Below are 10875 nucleotides of genomic sequence, written 5' to 3' on the forward strand. Positions count from 1 at the left end.
ATGGAGCTACTCTAATGCCATAGAAACAAAAAGAAATCTTAATACTCATGTAGCATCAGGTACCAGGTACCTTCTAAACATTTTACATATACCAAATCGTTTATTTTCCACAACAACCCTATGAAGTAGGTATGCCAACATTATGACCACTTTATAGAGAAGAAAATGAAAGCATGGTCAAGTATCTTGCCTAAGGTTACCTACCCAGTAAATGGCAAAGCCAGAATTCAAGCTTAGGCAACACCACTCAAGCAGATTCTCCTCACCACTCCCACACTGCGGACTTTTCTGCACGGAGCTGCTGCAGTGACTCATGAGTTTATGAGCCAATGGCTTCCAGCCAGTGTGCCATCAACACTTCCCAGGGTACATGGACATTCTGACTCACATGTAAAATGTATTTTTCCTATCACCACAGTGATGTGTCAGGTGGGGCTGAGCAAGCCACGGGCACAGGAGGTGAGCAGAACTTGGTGCAAGGGAAGAGGCTCACTGTGAGCTGGTCCTCCAGAAAGGACCGGATTTGACTGAAGCATACATCTGGTTAGGGAGACACCTCTGTCAAACACCACCCAGTACGTGCTAAAGGGTGACTTGGAAAACAGAGTGATTACTGTGGATGCTTTTGCAGATTCTGTGAGGCTGTAACTGCAGAACCAACCCAATCTGGTTCAACTTTGTGTAATAAAATGGTGAGCTGTTTTCCAGTTGCCATGGGTGCAAGTTATATAACCTGATTATTCCCACGTGAACCAAATGTACAATCACAAGTAGAACCTAAGTGCTCGAACCAAGGAATGGGGACCAAATGAAATGCAGATACCACATGGCATGATCCAATCAGATTGAGCCCTGGCATCACCTCATGGCAAGATCCAGTAAGATCACAGCTCCCAGCATCACCTCACTGCAAGATCCAATCACAGCATGCCTCATTATCCTCTCCCTATAAGACCTACACACAGCCCCAAACCTGGGGAGACAGATTTGAGCCAGACTCCTGTCTCCTTGCTCAGCGACTTGTAATAAACTCTTCTCTCTACAAAACCCTGGTGCTTCGATGTTTGGCCTTCCATGGCACATGGGCAAATTGACCCAGTTTGGTTCAGTAACAAGGCAATTACACTTAAGGAGTGTGATTCTTACAGATATATTTAGTGTCTTGTTTAAGTGAACAGCAAAAAGTTCTAAACCCTGAAAATATGTGTTAAACATACAAAGGTTGTAAACTACTATTGTGTAATCCCAGAGCCACCATTACCTTGTATTTGAGCCTTTAAAAAATTTTATTTTTATGATATATTTCCTCAATACAAAAATACATAATTGATATACGGTATAAAGAAACATATAACGAACTTTCATGTTCTCTTCATACAGGTTAAGACACAGAACATTTCCAGTGCCAGGAAATCTGTGTACTTATCCCTGGATGCACCCCTCTTCACTGAACCAAAGGTTACATAATTCTGAATGCCTACTACATTGGTTGCTATCAAGCATGAGCAGGCTGATCATGAAGTGTCACTGATGCCTTTTCAAGTGCTGCAGTGTAGGATTCTTGGCCAAAGAGGAGAAATCCAGCTGTCTGTTTAAAAAACACACCAAGGTTCTTACAAGGCTAAACATACTCTTACTATGCTATGCAACTCCTTGGTATTTACCCAAAGGAGTTGAAAACTTATGTCCACACAAAAACCACATGTGGATGTTTATAGCAGCTTTGTTCATAACTGCCCAAACTTAGAAGTAACCAAGATGTCCTTCAGTGATGAATGAATACGTAAACTGTGGTACATCCAGACAATGGAATATTATTCAGTGCTAAAGAGAAATGAGCCATCAAGCCATGAGAGGACATGGAGGAACTTCAAATGCCTCTTAGTAAGTGAAAGAAACCAGTCTGAAAAGACTAAATATTATATAATTCCAACTATATGACATTCTGAAAAAGGCAAAACCATGAAGATAACAAAAAGATCAGTGGTTGCCAGGGGTTAGGAGAGAGGGAGGGATGAATAGACAGAGCTCGGAGGATTTTTAGGGCAGTGAATCTACTCTGTAATGATTCTATAATGGTGAATACATGTCATTATACATTTGTCTAAGCCCTTAGAATGTACAAAACCAAGGGGAAGTCTAATGTAAATTATAGATTTTGAGTGCTGTGTATATTTCTTCATGTCAGACGGGTAATGTGCCAATGTCCTAACAAGGTTTGCGGGCAGCACATCTCACACATGCATGTGAACACCAAATCATCATGGTGAGGAACTGTAAAAGGATCGCTTCAGGATGATATTGATGTGCCAATGTAGGTTCATCAGTTTTAGCAAATGTACCCCCCATGCTATGAGATATTGATAATTGGGAAGACTATGCATACATGGGGGCAGGAAGCATATTGGAAGTTCCTTTACCTTTTGTTCAATATTTCTGAGAGCTTCAAACTGCTCTAAAAAATAATCTGCTTTTAACAGATAAACCTTTGGTTTATCTGTTTATTTTCAAAAGACAACTTCACCAGTGTCTTTTGATCGAAATCCATCTGTCTGTCTGTCTATCTATCTATATCTATGTCTATCTTGATCCAAAAAAGACTGCTATTATAAAATAACTAAAATGAACTTAATAATTACATACCTTCTGTCTTCAATATCATCTTTAAAATCAAACCTAATTTTTTAGGAAGAGAATAATTTTATGCACTACCATTTTATAAAACAATTTTTAGGAATATAAGCACTTTTTGTATAATTGAGCTCATTCATAAGAAATATTTAAACTTATTTTGAAATAGTAATACCTATGTGAACAATATATTATATAGCAATATATTATGTAGAAATTGTAAAGAGAAAAATACAATTTAATGAACTCTATTTCCTGCCTCCTTCCCAAATATATTTTACTTGATTTTAATTGGAATCAGCCCAATCATTAATGAGATTGAACATCTTTTTATATGTTTATTGTCTACATTGTTTCTTCTCTGTAAAATGCCAATTCCTGTCTTTCCCCATTTTCCTATGAGATGATCATTTCTTATTCATTTCAGAAGTTTAAAAAAAAAGTATTCTGGATTATATTCCTTTATTGTTAAATGCATCACAAATACTTCTCTGAATATGTGTCCTGTCTTTTTACATTTTTAGGGCATCCTCCAAGTTTTCCTGGGGGATATTTGGAAAAGAGAAGATAGAAGGATGAACGATAGCTCCTGTTCCTGTAGTTGGGCTCAGGGTCATACTTCATACTCTTCCTCTTTTTCCCCATTATCCATTATAAATCCCCACCCCTCAACTTTGGCTATCACCTCAGCAAGGTATGGTGGATGACATGGTGGTATTTCCCAAACCTTCATTCTGAGGGGTCTGAACCCTTGGCTTCTCATATCTTTCTCAGGCTGGGGTTGCTATAAATGTCCACAGTTACAACTGGGCAAGGGAATAGCAAGCAGGTGGTATCCAAGTGGATTATTTGGGTTCACACATATTCTTCTCTGCCTGCGTTGTATAAAAGCAGCCTGATCTTCTCCTGCTAATGGAAGTTGATTGCCGCTGACAAGATGGGGACTCCTCTTCTCGCCCGCTGTCCCCTGAACACCAAGACTTCCGAGTGAGGTGGCAGCAGTCATAGCTTTCGGTTCAGTGGGAGCCTTACCAAGTCCCCCTGCACAGGGATCCCCTTTTGGGAGCAAGGACCTTCAACCCTGCAAAGCCCAGAATTGTGGGGACTAGAAACACATAATTCCACGGTGGGTCAATAAGAATGATGGTAAGTGGACTACTTTTGCTTTCACCCTTGGTTCCCCGACACATGTATTTTTCCTTGATAGGACGCACTGCCATAGAGTTCTCCGATTTAAAACACATCAGACAGGACCGCATCTACCCCTGCAGAGCTTGACCCCTGAGCATTCCAGCCATTCCTTCAGTAGGCTGTTGCAGCCTTTCATGAAGCAGCTCCTTCTGGACTGTGACAGAAGTATGTGATATGTATGGATGGCTGTGTGTGATCCCACTCCCATACCTCCTGCACTATGTAGTAAGAGCCCTGCTCAGACGCTATTTGTGTGGGATCCCAGAACACCAAGGTTGAAAGCTTTAGCAATTAGGCTAACTACCTTGTGCCAAGGATTATCGTGCCTGATGTTTCCCTCATGACTGGGTCCTCCTTGCCAGCTGGGTGGTGCGTGAACCAGTCCCAAGCCCCATCTTACTGTCTGTTGTCTTGGACCACTCTTGGTACCGCCTGTGTTAGTTTGCATTCTCTAAGAAGCAGACACCAAAGTGGGATTTGATACGCAACAGGCATTCAAAATCCCTATGAAGGAAAAAGGAGGAGGGAGCAGGAGGAGGCAGGAGAGCCTTCAGACCATTTGCAGGTCTAATATCCGGGAAAGGAAAGAAGGAAGGAAGACAGGGAGAGCCTTAGCTTCAGTGTACTCCTCTAGCACCCCTACCCAGACCATTCACTGGCTGAGTGCAACCCAGAGCAAGCTTAGCCTCGGTGTGAACACTGTGTTGAATCCCACGTGGCAGCCAGAGGCTGTCAGTCAACTCTGTTCCCCACAGCAGATTCTGCTGAAGGGAGATCTTAGCAGTGCACCTCTGTGGCTGCCACAGGTGCTGGGCTGTGTTCTTGGGGCCACAATTCCTGTTGATATCCTTCAAGAGACTTTAGAATGAAATTCCTTTTTAGTGATATTTTGGCCTATTTAGACTCTTTCTTTAAATGACATAGCACTTCACTGGTCAAACTACATCATACAAGGCTTCAGTAGTTATTATTATTATTTTTGAGACAGAGTCTCATTCTGTCACACAGCTGGAGTGCAATTGTGCAATCTCGGCTCACTATAGCCTCTGCCTCCTGGGTTCCAGCAATTCTCCTGCCTCAGCCTCCCACATAGCTGGGATTATGGGTGCCTGCCATCATGCCTGGCTAATTTTTGTATTTTTAGTAGAGACAGGGTTTCACCATGTTGGCCACGCTGGTCTCAAACTCCTGACCTCAGGTGATCTGCCTGCCTCAGCCTCCCAAAGTGCTAGGATTACAGGCGTGAGCCACCACGCCCAGCCTCAGTGGTTAAATTTAAATATCCAGCACCTAACACAGCTCCTGGAATTTTGTAGAAACCCTGTAAATTTTGTTTGAGATTGATTTCTCAGGATCATAGGATGTATACTGAACAAAATTGGAAATGTGAATGCAAAACAGGAACTTAAACTGGATTTCATAGGCATTGGAGACAACGAAGATTTTTTGAGCAGCAGTACAATGCTGAAAATAACCATGTGCAGCTGTCTGTTCAGCACTGAATGAGGTGCCATGGAGTTTGAGAGGTAATTTTACAGAAACAAAAAGTCACCTAAGAGAATTAGCACCCCAAAGTGCCAATTTATCAAGAACAATACAATATGTATTGGGTGCATTTATCAGGTTCTGGGCTAAACACTAATTTGGCTTATTTGCAATGATCAATTATATTATGCCATGCTAAACACTCACATTTTATTGATGCGGTACCTTATTGTTTAACTCAGCAAATCCCAGTGATGAAAATAATGATTTTCATTTCACAAATTAGGAAAATGAGGCTTAGAATATTTAAGTGACTTATCCAAAGTGAGGCAGTGTCCTAGTCTACTGTTTTATTCATTCATTCAGCAAATGATGTTTCTTTATGCACAGCTGGTGAGGTATGTAGAAATCAGAACATGTAGAGCCTTGAAGGTCAGCCTCAGGATTTTAATCTAGGAGAAAGGGAAAACATGGAGGTGAGGTGGTAAGATTTCTATTTTAAAAGCTCCCACTGCCTCCAGTGTGGTCTATGAATAGAGGAAGCATTCAGAGACTGTTTTGAAGAGGCCAGTCAGGAGCTTATTGGAGTAGCTTCAGTGAGTACAGCAGTTTATTAGTCCATTTTCACACTGCTGTAAATACCTGAGATTGGATAATTTATGCAGGAAAGAGGTTTAATTGACTCACAGTTCCACATGGAAAGGGAGGCCTCAGGAAACTTACAATCACGGTGGAAAGCGAAGAGAAAGCAAGCACCTTCTTTACAATGTGGCAGAGGAGAAGGGAGTGAAGGAGGAACTTCCGAACACATAAAACCACCAGATCTCATGAGAACTCATTCACTATCACAAGAACAGCATGGGGGAAACTGTCCCCCATCACCTCCTTCCCTTGACACATGGGGATTACAGGTCCCTCCCTCAACATGTGGGGATTACAATTCAAAAGGAGATTTGGGTAGGATCATGGAGCCAAGCCATACCAGCTGTGGAGGGGAGTAGACAAATTTGAGAGATATTTAGGAGGCCAAAATCTTCAGCAATTGGTGAATGACTGGACATGGGGTGAAGGGGAGGAAGGTGTTAAAAATAACTAGCAGATTCTGGGATGAGCAACTAAGTATATAATGATGCCCTTGCTGAAACTGAAGACACAAGTAAGGTTTGGAGGGAAAAGTTTGTACTTAGAGTCAGCCCCTTGATCCCAGCTTGATTAAAGTCACTGGGGCATTGATCCCAAGGCCACTTAAAATGGCTGATTCATCTCCAGCTTGGTTTACTGGTCTTGTAAATAGCTACAAAGTTTTTATGTTCTCCTCAAAATATAGCCCCCTACCTACCACCAGTTCCTTCTCTATTTTTTATTTTATTTTATTTTATTTTATTTTGAGATGAGGGTCTCATTCCGATGCCTGGGCTGGAGTGCAGTGGCACAATCTCAGCTCACTGCAACCTCCGCCTCCCAGGCTCAAGCAATCCTCCCACCTCAGTCCCCCAAGTAACTGAGACCATAGGCATGTACCACCATACCTGGCTAATTTTTGTATTTTTTGTAGAGACAGGTTTTCAACATGCTGCTCAGGCTGATCTCAAACTCCTGAGCTCAATCAATCTGCCTGCTTGGGCCTCCCAAAGTGCTGGGATTATAGGCATAAGCCACTGCACCCAGCCCAGTTCCTTTTCTAAAATAGAAATGATTATCACCATTGCTCAAAAAAATCTCTCTCTCTCCTCCCTGACAAAAAATAGAATCCAAATATTTCCCAACTTACCACTGCTGCTGCCAGGGTATTCTCAGCTATAAAATCTCTTTCTTGCCCCTCTGTTATGCCTCCAGGTTTGCTCTCATCTTAATGTTTCTAGTTTATAGGTATTTCTCCTGCTTCTAAAAGGCAAAGAACCATTCCAGTCTTTCTTTGGGCCATAGGCATCATGGAACTCTGAACATCTAAGTAGAATAGGTGAGTGTTTTCCAGTACACTCTTGGTTTTCATTCTTTCTCCTTGGTTACCCCCATTCAGTAACTTTTGCTGGTTTCTCCCTATTTTTCCAACCTCTTAAAGTTGAAATCATCCAGGCCTCAATCCTCTGACCTAGTTTGTTACTTTACTTATCCCCACAGTAGTCCCAATCTAATTCCATGATTTTAAACATAACCCATGCATTAATGACTCCAGAATAACATCCCTGGCAAGATATCTTCCTAAATTTCAAATGTATATATCCATGTGTCTATTCAACATCTTCACTTGGAGACCAACATCTCAAATTTAACACATCCCACTCTTGCTACTTTTCTGCTCATGTGAGATACCCACTCCCCCTTCACCTTCGGCCATGACTGGAAGCTTCCTGAGGCCTCCCCAGAAGCTGAGCAGAGGCCAGTGCCATGTTTCCTGCACAGCCTGCAGAACCATGAGTCAATTAAACCTCATTTATTTATAAGTTTTTTTTAAAGCACACAACCCAAACCTCACTCCAGGTACACCCCTTCAAGCCTGTTCCATCACCTGACTTCCTCAACCTTATCAAGTATAAGCACAAAAACCATGAGGCCAAACAGCTCTCCTTTTCTGTCATGAAAATCTGTGGCTCTACCTTCAAAATATAATCAGGGTCCAGCCTCTCTTTATTTTGTGCTAACTCCACTGCTAACGCCTCTTTCCAGGTCACCATGATTTGTTACCTAGACGACTGCAACGGCCTCCTCATTAGTCTTCTAGATTTCACTCTCGCCCTTTGTCTTAGGTAGGGTAGGCTAGATTTCCACAACAAAGTACTTCCAAAGCTCAGTAGTTTCAGTAACAAGAAGTTTATTCCTTTCTTATGTAACAGTCTGGGCTGGGTACAGGTCGGCAAAGCAGCTCTCTACCACACGCTCATTCTTTTCTCAGCCAATGGCCACCCTACTGTCTTCTAGTCACATGACCACACCTGCATGCAGAGGAGGACAGGAAATGTCCCTGGCTGGCCAGCTGCTTCCACTGTGGAGGAAGGAGGGTGGATTTTGGCAGTCTGCTGGCCAACTCCCTATAGATCAATCTCACCACAGTGGCCAGACTTTGAAACGCACATCACATCAGGTCATTCCTCTGCCCACAGACTTCCAGGGCTCTCCATTTCACCTTCAGAAAAAGCCCTGAGAGTCACTGCTACACCCCAGTACCATCTGAGCCTTCATCACGTTACTGATCTCTCTTTTTCTCCCCCTGCTCTCTCCACTCAAGCCACACGGCCTCCCTGTTGTTCCTCAAACATGCTGGCCACAGTCCTATATTGGGGTCTCTATATGGCTAGCATCGCTTCTTCTCTATATGGTTAGCATCGTTTCTTCCGGATACTGGCAGAACTGACTTCCTTATCACTTTCAAGCCTTTGCTCAAATGTTAGCTTTCAATCAGGCCTACACTGACTTGCTCATTTAAAGTTGTAATTCCTGGCTAGGCGTGATAGCTCACACCTGTAATCCCAGTAGTTTGGAAGGCCAAGGGGGACCAACCACTGGAGGTCAGGGGTTCAAGACCAGCCTGGCCAACATGGTGAAATCTTGTCTCTACTAAAGATACAAAAATTAGCCAGGTGTGGTAGCGGGCACCTGCAGTCCCAGCTACTCAGGAGTTTGAGACAAGAGAATCACCTGAATCTGGGAGGTGGAGGTTGCAGTAAGTAGAGATCACAACACTCCACTCCAGCCTGGGCGACAGAGCAAGACTCCATAAAAAATAATAATAATAAATAAATAAAATTGCAACTCCCCACCTTGCCCACTCTCACTCCTCATGCCCGTTACCCTGATTTTCCTTTTGTATGCCACTAATCACCTCTGAACATGTAGAATCTACTTATTTATTCTGTGTACTGTCTATCTTCCACAACTAGAACATCACGTCTACTTGACATGTTATTGTTTCCCCAGCACTGAGAATAATACTTGGCCCATAAATAGGTGCTCAGTAAATATTGGTTGAATCAATGACAGAAGCTGAGAGAGGTACTCAATGCATGTAGGTGCTGATAACTCATTTTCTATCCCACGGTTAGGAATGACTGCCTCTGAAATGTATGCCAAGTCTCACAAGAGAACTAGAAAAGAGAACACAAATTAACTGGTACAAATCTATCCCCACTACAAAAACAAAATTCAAAATTAAATAATAAAATAAAGCTCCGCAATGTGCATGTCCACTATTCGTGATCAGAATTATCGACTCTGCCGGGACTGGGGAGGTATTACGTAATAATAAGGACAGAGTCCCTGGTTCAGAGCATCGCTTAACTTCTTACTCCTTTCCTCTGTGGGCACAACTTTCACTCCCAATCAATTAAATACAGTATCTAGTTTAAATGATTGCTACCAAACTGTTCCCAAAGAGAAAAAAAAGCTCTCAGAGTTATTGCAGTCCAAAACAAGAGAGATCACCACATCCAGGCAGCACACACCAGCTCAGAAATAAGCCAGATGTACTAAGCCTGTTGCCGGGTGAAAGATGGAATATAGTTTCTTGCCATAATTTGCACTTCCCCTGAGTTGCTTCACAGGCAAGGGAAGAGCTAACAGTCACTAAAAAGAAAGCGAAGTGTCAAAGCCTGATGGGAATCCCAGGTTTTTCCTTTGTCTAATTGGCCCCGGGCCCTCCATAGCTGCTCCTGAGACCTACCTTAAGCTCTCTGTGGCCTATAAGCCGTCACAATACCCACAGTCTTATTCCCTTTGGGCTAGAGAACTTTGACCAGTTACCAAATTCAGAATTTATTGTTAGAGTCAAATTTTCAATGACTGCACATTGTTTCCAGACTAGTTCCTGTAGACATAAAGCAAAAAAGAATAAGGTCAGGCATGGTGGCACATGTCTGTAATCCCAGCTATTTGGGAGGCTGAGGGAGAGAAGTCTTGAGGCCAGGAGTTCAAGACCAGCCTGGTCAACATAACTAGACCATGTCTCTAACAATAACAACAACAAAAAGTGGGCATGGTGGGGCATACCTGTGCTCTCAGCTATTCCAAAGGCTTAGGAGGGAGGGTCCACTTGAGCCCAGGAGGTCAAGGCTTCAGTGAGCTATGATCATGCCACTGCACCCCAGCCTGAGCAACAGAGTGAGGCCTTGTCTCTATCTTAAAAATAAAATAAAGAAAGAAAGAATAGGACAATTCATTTATTCAGTAAATATTGATTGAGCATCCACTACGCCCAAACACTGAGCACAGGGCATTCAATGATGAACAAACTAGAATGGCCCCTTCCCAGAGCCTGCAATTCAGAAAAATTCTGGGAAGTAACAGACAATTACTAATATGCAATTGTGATAAAGACTGTGACAGAGGGTGCACAGAAGAAGCTGGAATCTGGAAGGGGTGGAACCTGGGGGTCAAGAAAATCTTGGCAAAATAACTCTGCTAAGAAAAATGGACCTGATGTAAGTTTTCTCTTAAGCATTGAAGGGAAAATGGTTTCAAATTAAGAAGACTGGTTTTGGTATTTCTTGTGTTTATTTTGGCAGATAATTCTGCTTAAAGAAATAAATTTTTTTTTAAAAAGCTAAGTTTAGGTGTGCTCTAAATGAAGAGGCT

At 42.5% G+C, this 10875-nt stretch overlaps 1 non-coding gene across 1 annotated transcript; it reads right to left on the reverse strand.

Annotated features, from left to right (window-relative positions):
* Positions 1 to 2182: 2182 nt before the first annotated feature.
* LOC120364483 (small nucleolar RNA U13) lies at positions 2183 to 2286 on the reverse strand. The gene has a single exon (XR_005579734.1). It is a non-coding gene; the product is annotated as a small nucleolar RNA U13 (small nucleolar RNA).
* Between the last annotated feature and the right edge of the window lie 8589 nt (positions 2287 to 10875).

Source organism: Saimiri boliviensis, chromosome 5 (genome assembly GCF_048565385.1).
Source record: "Saimiri boliviensis isolate mSaiBol1 chromosome 5, mSaiBol1.pri, whole genome shotgun sequence".
Taxonomy (NCBI): domain Eukaryota; kingdom Metazoa; phylum Chordata; class Mammalia; order Primates; family Cebidae; genus Saimiri; species Saimiri boliviensis.